Here is a 16393-nt window from a genome sequence, read left to right on the forward strand (position 1 = left end):
GGTGAGGAAGTGTGAGACAGGGTGTGGGAAGAAGGTGAGGAAGTGTGAGGTAAAGTGTGTAAAATGTGTGAGGCAGAAGTATGGACCTTGAGGCTCGGTAAATGTAAATGTAGAAAAGACTGAAAAAAAAAAAAAAAAAAATAGTATGGCAGTGTGAGGTTGCGTAAATGTGAGGCAGGGATAGGGCTGAGGCAGGAGGATAGAGGTGAGGCAGGGGGATAGGGGTGAGGCAGGGAGATAGGAGTGAGGCAGGATGTGAGGTGGGTTGCGGTGAGGCAGGGTGTGGAAAGTTGAGGCGTGAGTGTTAAAACAGGGGTAAAAAAAGAATAAAAAAGGTGTGACATGGGAAGGCAGGTGTGAATATACTGTAGGTAAGAAGCTGAAGAGAGGTGAGGAAGGGTGGAAAAAAGGTGAAGAAAGGGTAGGCAGAGGGAGTGAAAGGAAGATGAAAGACTTGGGGAAATGAGGATGGATCAGTATGAATATTAAATGAGGCAGTAGGAAGAGACGCAGGTGCGCGGGTGAGGCAGAGGAGGGGTGAGGCAGAAGTAAGAAAAAGGTTAGAGTGAGGCAGGTGTGAATAAAGGGTAGGAGGGTGAGGCAGGTGTGAATAAAGCATAGGAGGGCGAGGCATGTGTGCGGTGGTTAGAGGGATAATTAGGAGTGGAAAATAGTTACTGTGGGTGAGGAGGAAGTGAACATGGTTAGGAGAGTTGAGGTAGAGTGAAATTAAGGTTAGAAATGATGAGGCAAGAGGGAAAAAAGTTAGGGGAGTGAAGTAGGAATAAATAAATAAAAGCAGGAGGGGTGAGGCAGGGAAAGGTTTTAATGTACACGGAAAAATGAGGCAAAGGAGGGTGAGGCAGGGTGTGGGAAAATTAGGGAGGGTGTCGGTATGAATATTAAATAAGGCAGAGGTGGAAGGGTGAGGCAGGGATGAAGAAAGAGAGAGGGGAGTGGAGGGGGGGTGAAGAAAAAGGGAGGGAGATGAGACAGGTGAGATGGGAGTGAGGCAGGTGTGTGGGTAATGGGGATTGAACTCTTTGGCAGGGTGAGGCAGGTGTGTGAGGCCAAGTGAGGCAGGTGTGTGAGCCAGGTTTAGGTAGGTGAGGTATGGATAGGCTCAGAATAAGTTAGTGTGAATGGAAGTGACAGGTGCTGGGGTCGGGTATAAGGGTTAGGTAGGGAGTGGGGTAGGGCGGGGTGAGAGAGAGAGAGAGAGAGAGAATCTTCAAAGAAACCTCACTTCCTCTTCCACCCTTTCTAAGTAATCATAAATGCCTTGAGAGGTGTATAAAGGATGGTAGATACTGGTGCTTAGGTACCATGAATTGCTTCCTTTCCTACTTACCGTAAGTACTAAAGAACGTAAGTACTTCCGACGCGTGATTGTTAGTATCGCCGTGCACTGAACATTTATGGTATGTCCAGTAGTTTAAATTCGTTGTGTATATATATATATATATATATATATATATATATATATATATATATATATATATATATATATATATATATATATATATATATATGTATACTGTAAGCTGTTTTTATGAAACTCTAGTTTTTGTTGTTATTTACATTCACTAGTTTGCACGGGTGTTGCATGAGTACAAGAATGTGTACATTCTGGCTGCTTTAAGTCGGATGCTGTACGTAGTAGTAGTAGCAGTAGTAGTTGTTGTAGCAGTAATAGTAGTAGTAGTAGTAGTAGTAATTGTTGTCGTCGTTGTTGTTGTAATAATGATGGTTACTTATAGGTGGGGTAAGAAATGCTGGGAAATACATTGGGATTCAAAATCATGTCTATATATAGTTACAGGTGTCCAAAACTGGTGTCAGGTTATTGATAGTATTAGTCTTGATAGAGATGATGTTTATACCACAGGATGATAATGAAGTTAATAGTCCTAATGAAAATGTAGCCACTAGGTATTTATGACACGATTTTATTTTTTAATAAAGGGTCAGATATTCAGTTTACTTTGTTTAGCATGACATTAAAAAACTCTTTGTCAAATTTATTCTTTGTTCATGTGCCCCCCCCCCCTTTTTTTTTTTTAATGCAGATTTTGTTGTTGATTTAATGATATGCTTGTTGTTGTTGTTGTTGTTGTTGTTGTTGTTGTTGTTGAGTATGAGGAAAGTTATTGGTGTGTGTGGTGTAGCCGCTGTTGTTATTGATGTTGCACCTGTTGTTGTTGTTATTAATTGTTGCCTCTTGTAAGTGTCGTGTCGGTGTGGGTACAAACATAATAAAAGTATACGCACACACACACATACACACACACACACACACACACACACACACACACAATACATCAGAGTGTGTCCATACTAACGGGCATACACATATACATCTGGTTTTTCACATTTCCTACCGTGTCATCCCATTTACTACTCAACCATTTTTTACTGTAATTGTAGCCTTTACTGCATCCTTCATTTTCTATATTTTTATTGCCGGCAATTTGCATGTCCTCACTTTCTCATTTCTTTAATGTTCTTAATATTTCTTTCACATTTATCTTTTTTAACTTTCTCGTTTTCCTTTAGTTTTCATTTGTGCTTCTCTTTTCAGCTGTTTCTGTTATTTTCATTCACTCTTATTTTCCTCCCCGTGTGATTACGTTCTCAGTAACTTTCATTTATCCCACTCTTTGTTATTTTCATCTCTTCACTTTTTCCTTGATTTTCGTCTTTATTCTTTCACTAAGCTGCCAGAGGAGCGACAGTGGCCAGCTGATTTACCGCACCACTGTGTATCGTTCAGTGCATCAGACATCTCAGTTACGGTGAAGATGCCTCGATTGAAATGAAGTGCTGAGAGATTTTGGGATTTGTTTCAAATACTTTGTTTTTAGTTACTTCTTTTTTTTTTTTTTTTCTTATTTGGACGATTGTGTTGCTATTCATTCTTGGGTCAATGTAATTTGTTAATAGCTTATGTTCCTATGGCCAGTCTTTTAGTCCGATTTAGGAATATATATATATAAATATATATTGATATATATATATATATATATATATATATATATATATATATACAGTCAGAGAGGTAGTTTGAGTCATGGTCTGGTAACGTGTTGGCTGTTTGGGTTGGAGTTCCTCACAAACCTCACATTATCCCTCAGATTAAAAATTGACAAGAAAAAAGTGAGAACCATCATTCAGTAAAGGGTACGAAACGAGCAGGAAAACAGGGGAAGGATGTCCGTACAATCAAGAAAAAATTCCCTAGAAGCTGGCTGGAAGAAATGAGGAAGACCACAGTACAGTACTTTAGAAAATAAAAATCGGCATTAAGAAAAGTGAGATTATCACTCACTGCAGCAGAGCCCACAGAACCAGCTGGAAATTGAAGAGAGAACCACCATGCCTTATACTATATATATATATATATATATATATATATATATATATATATATATTAGTAAGTGAGGAAGTGAAAGATTTTCGAGGGATGGTGAATGAAAAAGGTGACAATGGTAGGTGCAGGTGAGGGTAAAAGATGGGTAATAGTGTTAATGGTTAAGGTGGTGATGGGTGCAGGTGATTTGAAGAATGGGTATTTGAACAGGTGGTTAAAGCTGGAGTAGGTTAATGAGTAAGGGAGATGTAGACGAAAGAGGGTGAGAGAGAGTGATTAAGGTAGATGTGGTTTAGGTCAACATGGGTGACTTCTGGCACGCTCCATCAGGCTCCTCCTTCCCGTTCCTCCTCCTCTTCCACTTCCTCCTCCTCCTCCTCCTCCTCCCTCCTCCTCCTCCTCCTCTTCCTCCTCCTCCTCCTCCTCCTCTTCCTCCTCCTCCTCCTCCTCCTCCTCCTCCTCCTCGTTGCCATCATCATCATCATCATGCCTCCTCCATTTGATAGGAGCTGCTTAGAGTGAGTAATCGGCCGCAGCAGTTATCATTATTCTCATGCTCTTCCTTTTTCCTCAGCCCCTTCTCCCTCCATGTCTTTGCCCAGATCTCCATCCTCCTCCTCCTCCTCCTCTTCATCGTCATCAGTTTTTCTTTTTTTCTCTTCCTTTAATAAATATCCACGTCGCAGTACAAAGAATGATATACATCTTTAACCGCTTCGGTGCTGTGTATCCTCCATTGAAAGTGACACTGTGGCAGTCAGAGTGTTAAAGGTACTCTGCCTAACTTCAGAAAGCCACCATTCAGGTATTACAAATATTAATCCGGCTGACTTCAGACGATTTTCCACAGCCAGAGGAGCTCACCGCCACTGAAGGGGTTAATCTAAAACGTATCTGCAGTATGATGAAAAATAAAATACCCGATATAAGCTTTTGTACAGTCAAGAATATAAGTATCGACTCGCGGTGCTTTGCATACTGAACGCAAGACCAAGACTTAAATTATTGTAGTGTTGGTTATGTTTCACTGCTATATATTACTCTCTAGTATACCACCCATTAAGGGAGAGAAATTATAGCGTCAGTCCGAATTTATGGTTTCTTCATATACCACTCATTAAGGTAGATGAATAATACCGTCAGTCTGAGTTTCTTGGCACTCTGAATTGCCATACCAAAACTTATGGAGAAACATGATTCAGTTTCAGCTTCTTTGATTCATCGTGAATTGGTGCTTATGTTCTTGACTCTACTGTGCTTTGATAAGGCGCGTTTGCTGAAGGAAGAAAATTAATCAGTCATATGTAAGCATGATTGTCGGATATGCACATAACTGTTAATTAATGTTTAAGTACGCATGGGAGAATATGGTGAGAGAAGCATGTTTAAAGAAAAGTAACTCGACGACATACGCTCGGTGGGGTGTACCAGAGAATTCTTAACGAGGGCAGAGAAATAAATAAATAAGGAAAGCTTTTGCCATGTTAAAGCGTCGTTTAAATAGGATATACTTATCAATAAGTGTCAAGGATTATGAAAATGCTTGTCGAATGCTATCAAATTTAGGTGTCGTTTAGTGATGGAGGTTAACGAGGAAATACCAGTCATTAACCCTTCCTTGATGATGGCACCTTTTATCATTTGCCACGTGAATGACTGTATTCGACTAGGTGAGACTTTTTGCACTGGAGATATTACATTAACCTGTTCATTATTAAGGGTCTCCTCTAAGCTGAATAAAATCGTCTAACATTAGCAACATTGAAATATACAGTCAAGTTCATCAGTAAGGAAACAGATGTAGTAGTGCTATTTATTGTTCTGTATTGTCCATTGCTGGTTGGATGTGGAACCGTTTTGTTTGCTGTCTGGTTCAGTCATCTTCAGTGCGTCAGACAGTGAGTAGACAAGCCCCATATTCCGGTAGCAGTGAGCTCCAGACAGTAGACAACACAGCCACATGTATATCCTTACTTATGAAGGCGAGTGTATGTGGCGTTATCATACTAAGGGTTAAATACTCAGCATGTTCGGCGAGAATGTTCACAACTCGAGGAACGGCTTTGAATATCATCATAAGGCACCATATGCATGCTAAGCGGAATAAGTGCATATGATATGAGTGTTGAGAATAAGCATGGTTGTTCAGAGAAACGTGGGTGCATCTTTCATTATCATTGAGAACTGCATGTATGTGTTAATATTAGATTATTTTGATACACTGGTTGTAATACAAGGTGTTGGAAAAGTCAAAGTGCTGTACATTACATTGCCACACCTTGTGCTGTCACGCGTCACACTGCCACATGTCACACACTGAACTTACGTTGACACATAACAGGCATACTCACAGATCACCCCATACACATACCACACACTGCCACACACCAGTCACAGCTCACACCCATACCACTTTGTGCTACACCACATGTTGTCACACACACACACACACACACACACACACACACACACACACACACACACACACACACACACACACACACAGTGAGTACTGTAGCAAGCACATGGTTCATGCATTAAAACATAAAAAAATGCATTGACACACATCAGACAAGCACGTCAGTCACACCTCACATAGACACCTCAGTCACACCGTACGATACCATACCTTTCATGTCCCACTGCACAGAGACTTGTCTAACACCTTGTAGTTCCCAGAATTTCAATTTATAAGCAAAATCATCTGGAAAGTTTAGTTTTATGATCAGTTTTATTACCTTAAGTTCACCTTCAGTTGAATTTTCATTTAGAGGACGTCACCTTAGTTTATTTATTTATTTTTTAGAGTTGCATTACAGTACATAAGAGGAACAGTGGATTGGAACATCGGTTCTGAAAATGTATTATTCGCAGCAAAGTGGTAGTCAGTTTACAGAACAGAATTGTTCAAAGCAGCTTTTTACCTTCTGTGACACGTGAGTCGATGAAATGATGAGATTGTACATGGGCTTCCTTGCTCTTGCAATTCATGTCCCCAATGAGAAACAGAAAAAAGAAAAGAAAAATATTGCTGTTGATCTCTTCATTCTGTGTGGAAACGGGATGATAATGCTAAAACTACTGTGTAAGCAGTCTTGAAAACATCTTACAGGAGCTAGGTTACAACAGTTTAAATTAATCTGATACAGTCCATCAAGTACTGTGATTCAAAGATCTTTCAGTTGTTAAGAGAGACACATGTGTATAAGAAATTGATAAACTCTTCAGGATCCACCTGTGGCTTAGTATTATCTAATGTTGTCAGTACATCTCGTATTCACTTGACTCTAATAAAGGATTACTAAAGGATTGAATCTGAATTATTTGGCAGGAAAGAAGATAAATTGCAGATTTTTCATAATTGCACTAAAAAAATAACTCAGAGCAAGACTTGATAAAACTTATTGATTGTGAAGTCGTTTTTCTCAAACTCTCTAGAAATGTAGAGGGCATATCCCTTGAGATGAGAACATGACCTTAGTTATTGTCAAAAAGTACGTGGTGTCTAGGAAGCTGGCAGCTGCAGAAATGTATACCAGTGTCTGCTGGCTACCGGCTTCAATAATGCTTCCTTGATCAGTTAGTGAGGAATAAAAGCGTAATACCAGTCACTAAAAAAGAAAAAGAAAAAAAGATCTTACGTCGGTAGAGAGAGAGAGAGAGAGAAAGCGTAATTAATCTTTGTCTTCAGTCATATAAGAGTAATGGTATTTGACCTCAATTTCAGTCTTCACATTCTTACCCTCTTCCTCCTCCCTGTCCTACACATTACACCCGTCATTCCCACCTGCCTCATTTTCCATATCTGTAAGTAAAACATCCTCCTTCCTGTCCCACATTTTCTACCCCCCCTCCCCCTCGGCTGTGTTAACGCGCTCTGTCTATTTATCTTCCTCCAGTCCCACTTTGAACCGTATTTTCTTGGTCTTTGGAGGCTCCCTGGCACCTCTTTCCGATTTCTGAGTTTTGATACATTGATATTCATTTGTATGAATCGATATAAGAAAGGAATCATTAACAAGAAAATATGGAAAGGTGTAATATGAATTACTAGAAAGCATTCAGAGAGCGCATACCTCCATCAATCCCAATGCCATTAAAAATTATCCTGATCCTGATCCATGGATATAGGATCCGGCTCCGGCTCCAGAACCACCCTAAAATTTTATCAATTTCTTGGGCCATGGCCTACGTTTTACAAAGTTTTATTGAAGTTCATTGAGAACTTTTGAAGATATTGTGCAGCATACTCCGGATCAGCCCTCAAATTTAATCATTTCTTCCTTGGCCCATGGCCCACCCATCTGCAAAATTTCATCAAAATCCGTTTGTAAGTTTTTGAGTAATTCCGGATCCGGATCCGCCCCCAAATTTAATCAACGCTTTCTTGGTCCATGGCCCACCTTCCCACAAAATATAATTGAAATTCAGCGATAACTTTTGGAGATATTGTGCGGGATACTCCGGGTCCGCATCTGCCCCCAGGTTTAGTAATTTCTTTCTTTGGCCCATGACCCACCCTTCTACAAAATTTCATCAAAATCCGTTCTTAACTTTTTGAGTAATCCTTCTAACAGACAGCCAGACAAACACACAAACAAACAGGAGCTAAAACATGACCTCCTTGATGGAGGTAATAAATCACGTTACACAAGAAGTCTGTGTGGTGCCAAGAATCCTTCAAAGCCCATGAGGATGGTATAATGTTTATCTTCTTTATCCCTGCCATCTATTACTCCTAAGATTTACCTACCCTGACATTCCAAGTTCCTTCAGGCGCAGCAGAAGGGGAAGCAGGAGGAGGAGGAGGAAGAGGAGCTACATCAACGAGACGAAGCGAGAGAAGACGAGGAGGAGGCACCAGAGGAGGAGGAGCTTGGGGTGGGAGGGGGGGAGAAAATGGGGGCAGGCGGGAAGAAAACGGGAGATGGGGAGGGAAGGAGACCCGGAGGTAGGAAAGGGAGAAAACAGGGAGCTGGGAAGCTAAGGAAGGCAGAAGGAGAAAAGGATAGGAGAAAAGAGGATGGCGGGAAGAGAAGGAAAACGGGAGAGAACTCCGAGGGGAAGAAAACGGGATCCAGAAGCAGGGAAAAGCGTGACACATTGCAGCGGTACGTGGGACGGCAAATAAACATGGCCGAAACGGCCGAAAACGCCACGAATATGTCATGGCATGAATGGTTCGAGAAGACGGGGTTCCTGTTCATGGCGGATGCTCAGGAGGGGTACGAGGTGGTGGGGTTGGTGGGGGGGTACGACTCCTTCGGTTCCTACGCCATGGTTGCCGGGGAGTTCGATGGTCGCCCCGGACAGGACATCGGGGTCGCCGCCCCCCGCGCACTCAACTCCTACGGCCAGGTACTGTGTGTGATCTGCTGGCTCCATGTTCGGCTGGATGTCTAAATTGCTGTGTCCTGTTTCTGGCTGGTACTGTATGGTGGTTAATATTTACCTTACGAACGGATTTGTGGAAGATTTTTATATATGCTTTTCAGTTATGTAAGTGTACCCGAAGATTCCCTTTTTCATTTAGTTAAGAATTTCGAAGATTTGAATAATCTATGACTGCTGGATGGATGTCGCATATCACTGGGCAGTTTGATGATATTTTTTCCTGCTTTTAAATTTACCTAATCCAGACATACTAAAATGTTTCATCATTTTTGCACCTCAGTTATTATTATCTATATCTTTAATACCCTGACAGGAAAGGTTTAATTCATGATCTGAGTTAAATAACAGTACATGGGTTAGTGTTTCATCATATTTTCAATACAAAATTAAAATGATAATTCAGTTAACTGTAAAAAGCTATATTCATGCACCACAAAATTATAAAAGTAATTATCATGTAAAACACGAACGATATTAATAGTAGTTACAGTGTTATTAGGAGAGGATAGACCCGGTTGTAAGGTAAATATATGCTGTTCCTCTCGCTGTCTGGCAGTTCGACGTACGTTTTGCTTAAAGACTTGGCTCTCCGTTGGCTGTCAGTGCTGTCTTTCTGTTTAAGTACATTCATGATCCTGCCTAACATCCTGTATGATTTCAATGATTTATGCCTCTTTGGCCTTGACCGTAGCTGTCTGTCCTCTGTCTACCTGCACATGTGGTTCCACGAGGCTGTTATTTGTATCTGAAAGGTTCTTTATGACTGTTTGACGGTATATCTCTGGCTATCTAAACATCTGTAGCTTTCTGTCTGGCTGTCTAATTTATCTTCATTCTAGCTGCCCATATGGTTCCACACGGCTGTTATTTGTCGTGTATCTGATAGGTTACTTATGGCTGTCACACTGTATCACTGGCTGTCTAAATTGCCGCCTGTCTAGTAGTATAAAAAAGGTCTTGCCCGGCTCTCTACCTGGATCTGGCTGTCTGATAGTCCTCTTGCTGGGTCTTATGTTGATCTGAAGCCGCTCAAAATGCTAACTTCTTTAATAACTAAGCTTTCAGTAGTAAATAACCGCTAGATGTGTTTTACTTGCTTTTGTAGTTGTCCACGTTGCTCTGTGTTGGTCATGCTGTTGTTATTTTAATGTCTTTTAATGTATGTTATTGTTTTTATTATTATTATTATTATTATTATTATTATTATTATTATTATTAGTGCCGTTGCCCTTATTGTTGACACCTTTATTGATGCTATTTTTCGTCTGTTGATGTTGGTTATTTAGCTGTTGATGGCTTCTGTATTACTGTTGATGCTCTTGTTCGCTGCTTCTGATAATGCACCGTGTTATTATTGATGATGGTGTTAATGTTATCTCTTGTTGCTGCTTCTCTTGTTATTGATGTTACTGTTGATTAATCTCCCGTTTACTGTTTATCGTAATTTACCGTTGCTTTTTGTCGTCGTGCTCCCTTGTTACGTATCGCCTTTGCTCTCTTCCGTTATTCGTTATCGCTCTCGTCTCTGCGAATATTGATGAATTGATAAGTCCTGTTTGTCTCTACGTCCCTTGCATATCAGTGTGGGTAGCCTTCGTTATCAGTGCCTGCCTCAGAGCTTATCGTTTATGCATTTATCGTTATCGTGGCCGTTTTGTGTTTACGTTACTGTTTTTGTGTATTTGTCCGTTTATGTTATTGTGTTTATGTTTTTGTCCTTATTTTTGTCTGATGGGACGCATGTTTGTTATGTTTATTTGTTGTCTTTGTTCTGTTTATTTGTATTTTTGTTATTTTTGTTATTTTCTTTAAACGTATTTTGGTTTATACGCATTCTGGCTTTTAGTTTCTTCTATTTGTGTATGTACTTTGTTATTTATTTATTTTATTTTGTATTGCAGCCTACGTGATTTTAAAGCATTTAGTATATTTACATATCGGTAGGTTAATCTATTATTTAAAGTTGTCATTATTTCTTCTACAAATTTTATTTCCATCATATTTTTATTATATATTATTTTATTAGATATTTTAATAATCTCTGTCCTGTTTCTTATTTATATTCTCTTATCATGTCTAACGATTTTTATTTTTAGTTATCATATTTATCACATTGTACTTCATTCACGTCATCTTATTTATTGACTTTCTTCTTTAATGAATTTCGCATTAGAATGATGAGTGAATGGAGGTATGCCCCATCTGAGGACTTGATGATAGTTTCCCCTTCTTGGTGTATTTTCACGTTTCCTCTCTTTAATCCTTCCAGTGTATTATAGTGGAAATAGAGTGATTATGATGATGATGATGATATTCCGTATGGGTTTATTTGAGATCTTAAATTATTGTCCTGTTTTCTGTGACTGATTTTTGACAATAGGAAGGTTAATGTTATAGGAGACTGGGACTTGCGCTGTTGACATTGTTGTGTTACTGTTGCTTGGCTTTATTGTCTTCTAATAATTCTCTCTCTCTCTCTCTCTCTCTCTCTCTCTCTCTCTCTCTCTCTCTCTCTCTCTCTCTCTCTCACACACCCTCCTTCCCTCCCTCCCTCCTCTCCCTGCTTCGTCTAATGAGTGGGGACGCTAATAGCCCTTATTATCACAGGTATACTACGTTAATTACTCCACAGGTGAGACCACTTCTACCTCAGCTATTTTTAACAGACCAACTTAACTATTTTTATTTATTTATTTATTTTTCATCCCTCCTTTTCTCTCAGTCTGTCTGCTTTTCTCTTTCCTTTCTTTTTACTTTTTCTGTCTTTCTTTTTCTCTATTTTGTCTTTCCCTTTGTTCTTTCTCTCTTTTCCTTTCTTCTCTCTCTTTTCTGTTTTTCTTCCCTTCTTTCCGCCCTACTCGTCTTCCTTTAATGTTATCTTAATTTTTCTCTTTGCTACTTTCTCTTTTCAAGTTTTCTCTCTCGTCCCCTCCCCCCTTTCTCTCTCTCTCTCTCCCCGTCATCATGTTTTTACTCCTCTCTATTATGTTCATCCCCTCTTCCTCCTCCTCCTCCTCCTCTTTCTACCTTTTCCTTCTCGCTGTCCCCCTTTTTGTTTCTTCCACTTCTTTCATCCTCCTCTTTTTATTTTTTCTCATTTCTCTTCCTACATAATTTTCCTTCCCTCTCAACCTCCCTTCTCTCCTCCCATTTCTCTCCCCCTCCTACTCTTTTTGCCTTCATTTTTTTCCTCCCTCCCTTCTTTCTTCCTGCCTGCGTGTGAATGGCGCGATTGAGGAAACTTATTATTGCAGGTAAATTTCTCTCTCTCTCTCTTTCTCTCTCTCTCTCTCTCTCTCTCTCTCTCTCTCGTTTTTAATCCTTTCCCCTTCTTGTTTTCTTTACCTTTTCTTCTCCTTTACCTTCATATTCTTTTCCCAGTACAAGAGAGAGTGGAGAAAATAACACAGACTAGCAGAGAAGAAGTGCAGGGAGGGTTTAGAGGAGGAAGAGAGTATTCAGATTCTTTCATTCACCCCTCTCCCCACGACAGCTTTCATTCACCCCTCTCCCCACCCACGACAGCTTTCATTCACCCCTCTCCCCACCCACGACAGCTTGCATTCACCCCTCTCCCCACCCACGACAGCTTTCATTCACCCCTCTCCCCACCCACGACAGCTTTCATTCACCCCTCTCCCCACCCACGACAGCTTGCATTCAACCCTCTCCCCACCCACGACAGCTTTCATTCACCCCTCTCCCCACGACAGCTCTTCCCTCAGTTAAGCATAATCGTCTAGTAGTCAGCTTGATTGGAAAGAACAAAAATCATAGTGCCAAAGGAGTTTACATTTAGCCCTGTACTCCCTATCGCATCTTCCTTAGCGATTTGTTTTTGGATATGGCTGGTTTATATTCCTTTGAACGTTATTTATGCATCATATGGCGATAGTAGAATGATTTATGTAACAAGCGAAAGGACAGTAAGGTGTAATCAGCAGAATAAGTCGCTTAGGTAAAGGTGTTAGGGAGCTTCTTAACCGACGGGAATACGGGCCTTGGTACTAGTAGACGGTTTTATTCAGCTGAGGAAAATATATAATAGTGAAGAGATCAGTGAATGCCGTACCTAGCCACTGCAGTTAGCAAAGTCTCCCCTAAGCTGAATAAAATCGAGAGAGAGAGAGAGAGAGAGAGAGAGAGAGAGAGAGTGAGAGAAATAAAAGAAAATGGAGAAGAGGAAAGCCACATCATCAGAGTGAAAGGGCTAAAGAGGAATAAAAATCCCTATCCTGAAGTGATGGGTGGGGAGAAAGCCTGTGATACGGCTAAGTGTGATGGGTTATGACAGGTGTAAAGAAGATAGGGCGCTGGAGGGAGGCCATTGGGAAACAGGTTATGTAGATTAGATATTTACAGTGCTTCGAGAATATAGGGTGAATATTCTCTGGTTGACGTGAATCTGCCAATTACCTTTTATGGACTCAGTAAACGCTTATGGCAAAACTAAGAGGGATACATTTAAAGGAAGTGTAAAGAATAGAATGGAGTATGAGAGACTAATGGATCCAGGAAGAGCATGTGAGAAGGCAGACATTGATAACTTTTAACTGGTGTAAAGGATAATTTTAGAAAGGGAGATTACTGGGGAGCTGGTTGTGTAGGTCAACTGTTTGCTGTGAGAAAGCTCGTTGAATATTATCTGGTGAACGGAAAGCCATATTCTGACTTTATGGTTCTAGTTAAAGCTTATGACAAAATTGACTGCGATTCTTTATGGCAGGTAGGAAGAATGTTCAGAGCTGGATAGTAGGGTGCTGGAGATATTAAAGGTTTTAGACAATCGCCCCCATTTATAAGAGGGTGGTGTGTTGAAGTCTGCTGTGAAACTATCATATCTTATGTTGACTGTGCTTGAGAGAGAGAGAGAGAGAGAGAGAGAGAGACACACACACACACACACACACACACACACACACACACACACACACACACACACACACACACACACACACACACACACACACACACACACACACACACACACACACACACACACACACACACACACACACACACACACACACACACACACACACACACACACACACACACACACACACACACACACACACACACACACACACACACACACACACACACACACACACACACACACACACACACACACACACACACACACACACACACACACACACACACACACACACACACACACACACACACACACACACACACACACACACACACACACACACACACACACACACACACACACACACACACTAATTGTCAGATCACAGTAAACTAAAGACGTAAACAAATACGTTGGTGCCACAGTAGAACCCTACACACCACCCCCTTTAGTACTTAAAAGTTAAGGCGATTGTACATTGGAAGCAGCGTCTGTGTGTGAAGCAAAGGGAGACCGAATGATAGTGAGAGGGATGCTGAGGTCATGGAATTAAAACAGAGCGGGAATGTTTGGCCGGGCCTGGATTATTTTGTAAGGCAATTTCTGAATCATGTAATTGTGACAGAATATGGCTTACATTTTTATATCGTTCCTGACAAAACTCTACAATATGGGTTGCAGGCTGATTACACCTACCGATTACAGGTGAACAGATGCTGCATAAATGAGTGTCAAATATAAGGAGGATACTCACACTTCTGCGCCCTCAGTTTTGCTTATAGAGCCGTGCGTGATAGTGTGAGGAGAGGAGTTAGATAGGGTTGTGTCATGTCACCGTGGAGGATGTTGCAAGAGAAATAAAAGTAAATATTAGTGGCAGGGGTGAGAATCATAGCAAAATAAATAAGATACAGATTTGTAAAGATGGATAAATAGGTAGGTAAAGAGGTAGAGCTAGATAGTTACTTGAAGATGCATATATACACAGACCATACGCCTTACGGTCCTTTCTCGAAGTACAGAAGTTTAGGAACAAAGCTGGAGAGAGTAAGAGAGAGAGAGAGAGGGTGGGGGAAGGTAAGTTAGACAGAAGAAGAAGAATGAGTGTGGGTGGTCATGCATGCGGACCTCTGACCTTTGACCCCTCTCTCTTTCCCTCTCCTCTCATTGACCTCACTTTTTCTCTTTAATCTTTCTTGTTTTCTCTCATATTTACCTGTCCGTATTGTACCTCCAACCTCCTTCCATCCCTCCCCTCCTCTCTCTCTTCCGCGTTGCATTGTCTTGTTCGTAGTCTTATATATTTTAGCCCTTCTCTTCTCATTTTCTTATCATCCTGTTCTGTCATCCTTATCTTTTCCTTCATGGTCAGTGTTGATCGATCATCGTATATCTTATTCTCTCGTTCTTCCTCCATATCATCATCATCATTAACAACAACAGCAACAACATGATTACTGTTTTTGTGGTTATCTTTCTTCTGATAGTCATTATCGTCGTCATTATGATTACTGTACTATCATATTCATCACTGTATCATCATTATTGTCTTTCTCAACCTTTTCATGCTTTTCATTCTGCTCCCCCACCTCCTCCTCCTCCTCCTCCTCCTCCTCCTCCTCCTCCTCCTTATCATCATCATCATCAATTCTTCTTTCTAAATATTTTCTCCTCCCTTCCCTGACCTGTAACCTGGACGCAGAGGAGGGGAGGGGGTTGAGGGGGAGGGGAGGGAGAGAGAAGGGAGGGGTTTGTGTGAAGGGGAAGGTAGAGGGGGTCGATCCTGCGTGACGTCACAGGGGTCACTGGGGTCACTTCTGGTCCCACACTTTTCATGCCCCCAACCTCTCTCTCTCTCTCTCTCTCTCACACACACACACACACACACACACACACACACACACACACACACACACACACACACACACACACACACACACACACACACACACAGAGTAGATGACGGGAAAAAAGGACGGGCAAATAGAAAGGAGAAGAGGAAATTGGCAAAACACGGAAAATAAAATAATAATATTGGATAAGGTGAAAAATGGTACAGATGACTGGATTTTAATACTCGTATTTAGATCGATGCCAAATAAACAGGGTGCTTGGATGAAAAGGGGAGAGAGAGAGAGAAAGAGAGAAAATGTTATGGTGGGAGATGGTAGGGTCAACACAGGGAGGGAGGGTTGAAGCAGGTGACCCGTGAACTGCATGTTTCTCTCCCTTCTCTCCCACCCCGCTTACCGTCTCTCTCCCCTTCCCTTCTCTTTTTCCCGGCTTCTTCCCTCCCTTCCTGCCACCTCTCTCTTCGTCCTGCCATCCTTCTTTCCCACACTTATAACCTCCGCCTATGAAGTTGGTCGGAAGTTATGTATTCACCCGTGTCTGCCAGTTTGTGTACAGTATATATCAAAATTGTTATCGAATTTCAATTAAATCTGGTGGATACTTGGGCAGTTGGTCAAGGATAAGTTGAGAGATGGATGTACATCCGGATGCAGGAGTGAATTATACATTTTATTGGAGTTGGCGGAGGTATGCCTTCTCTGATTCTGTGTAACAGGTCAAGCTAAGACCGTAGAGTTAATTGACTATGTGAGACCCTAAATGTATTCGTCCGATAAGGAACAGGAATTACAGCAGTATATCATAAATTTTTATTGGCGTTCCCGGAGGTATGCGTCCCTTAGTGTTTTCTGATTCCTTTTTGTACCCTCCCTCCCTTCTTCCCTTCTATCCAATGC

The 16393-nt window shown here is 41.1% G+C and overlaps 1 protein-coding gene across 1 annotated transcript in view; it reads left to right on the forward strand.

The window, feature by feature from the left end:
* Nucleotides 1-16393, forward strand: part of LOC145406135 (integrin alpha-PS2-like) — a 311238-nt gene that overhangs the window by 245514 nt on the left and 49331 nt on the right. The gene's annotated exons all lie outside the window — the stretch shown is intronic.

Source organism: Coenobita brevimanus, chromosome 1 (assembly GCF_032717465.1).
Source record: "Coenobita brevimanus isolate Jiangsu-jjx chromosome 1, ASM3271746v2, whole genome shotgun sequence".
Lineage (NCBI taxonomy): Eukaryota > Metazoa > Arthropoda > Malacostraca > Decapoda > Coenobitidae > Coenobita > Coenobita brevimanus.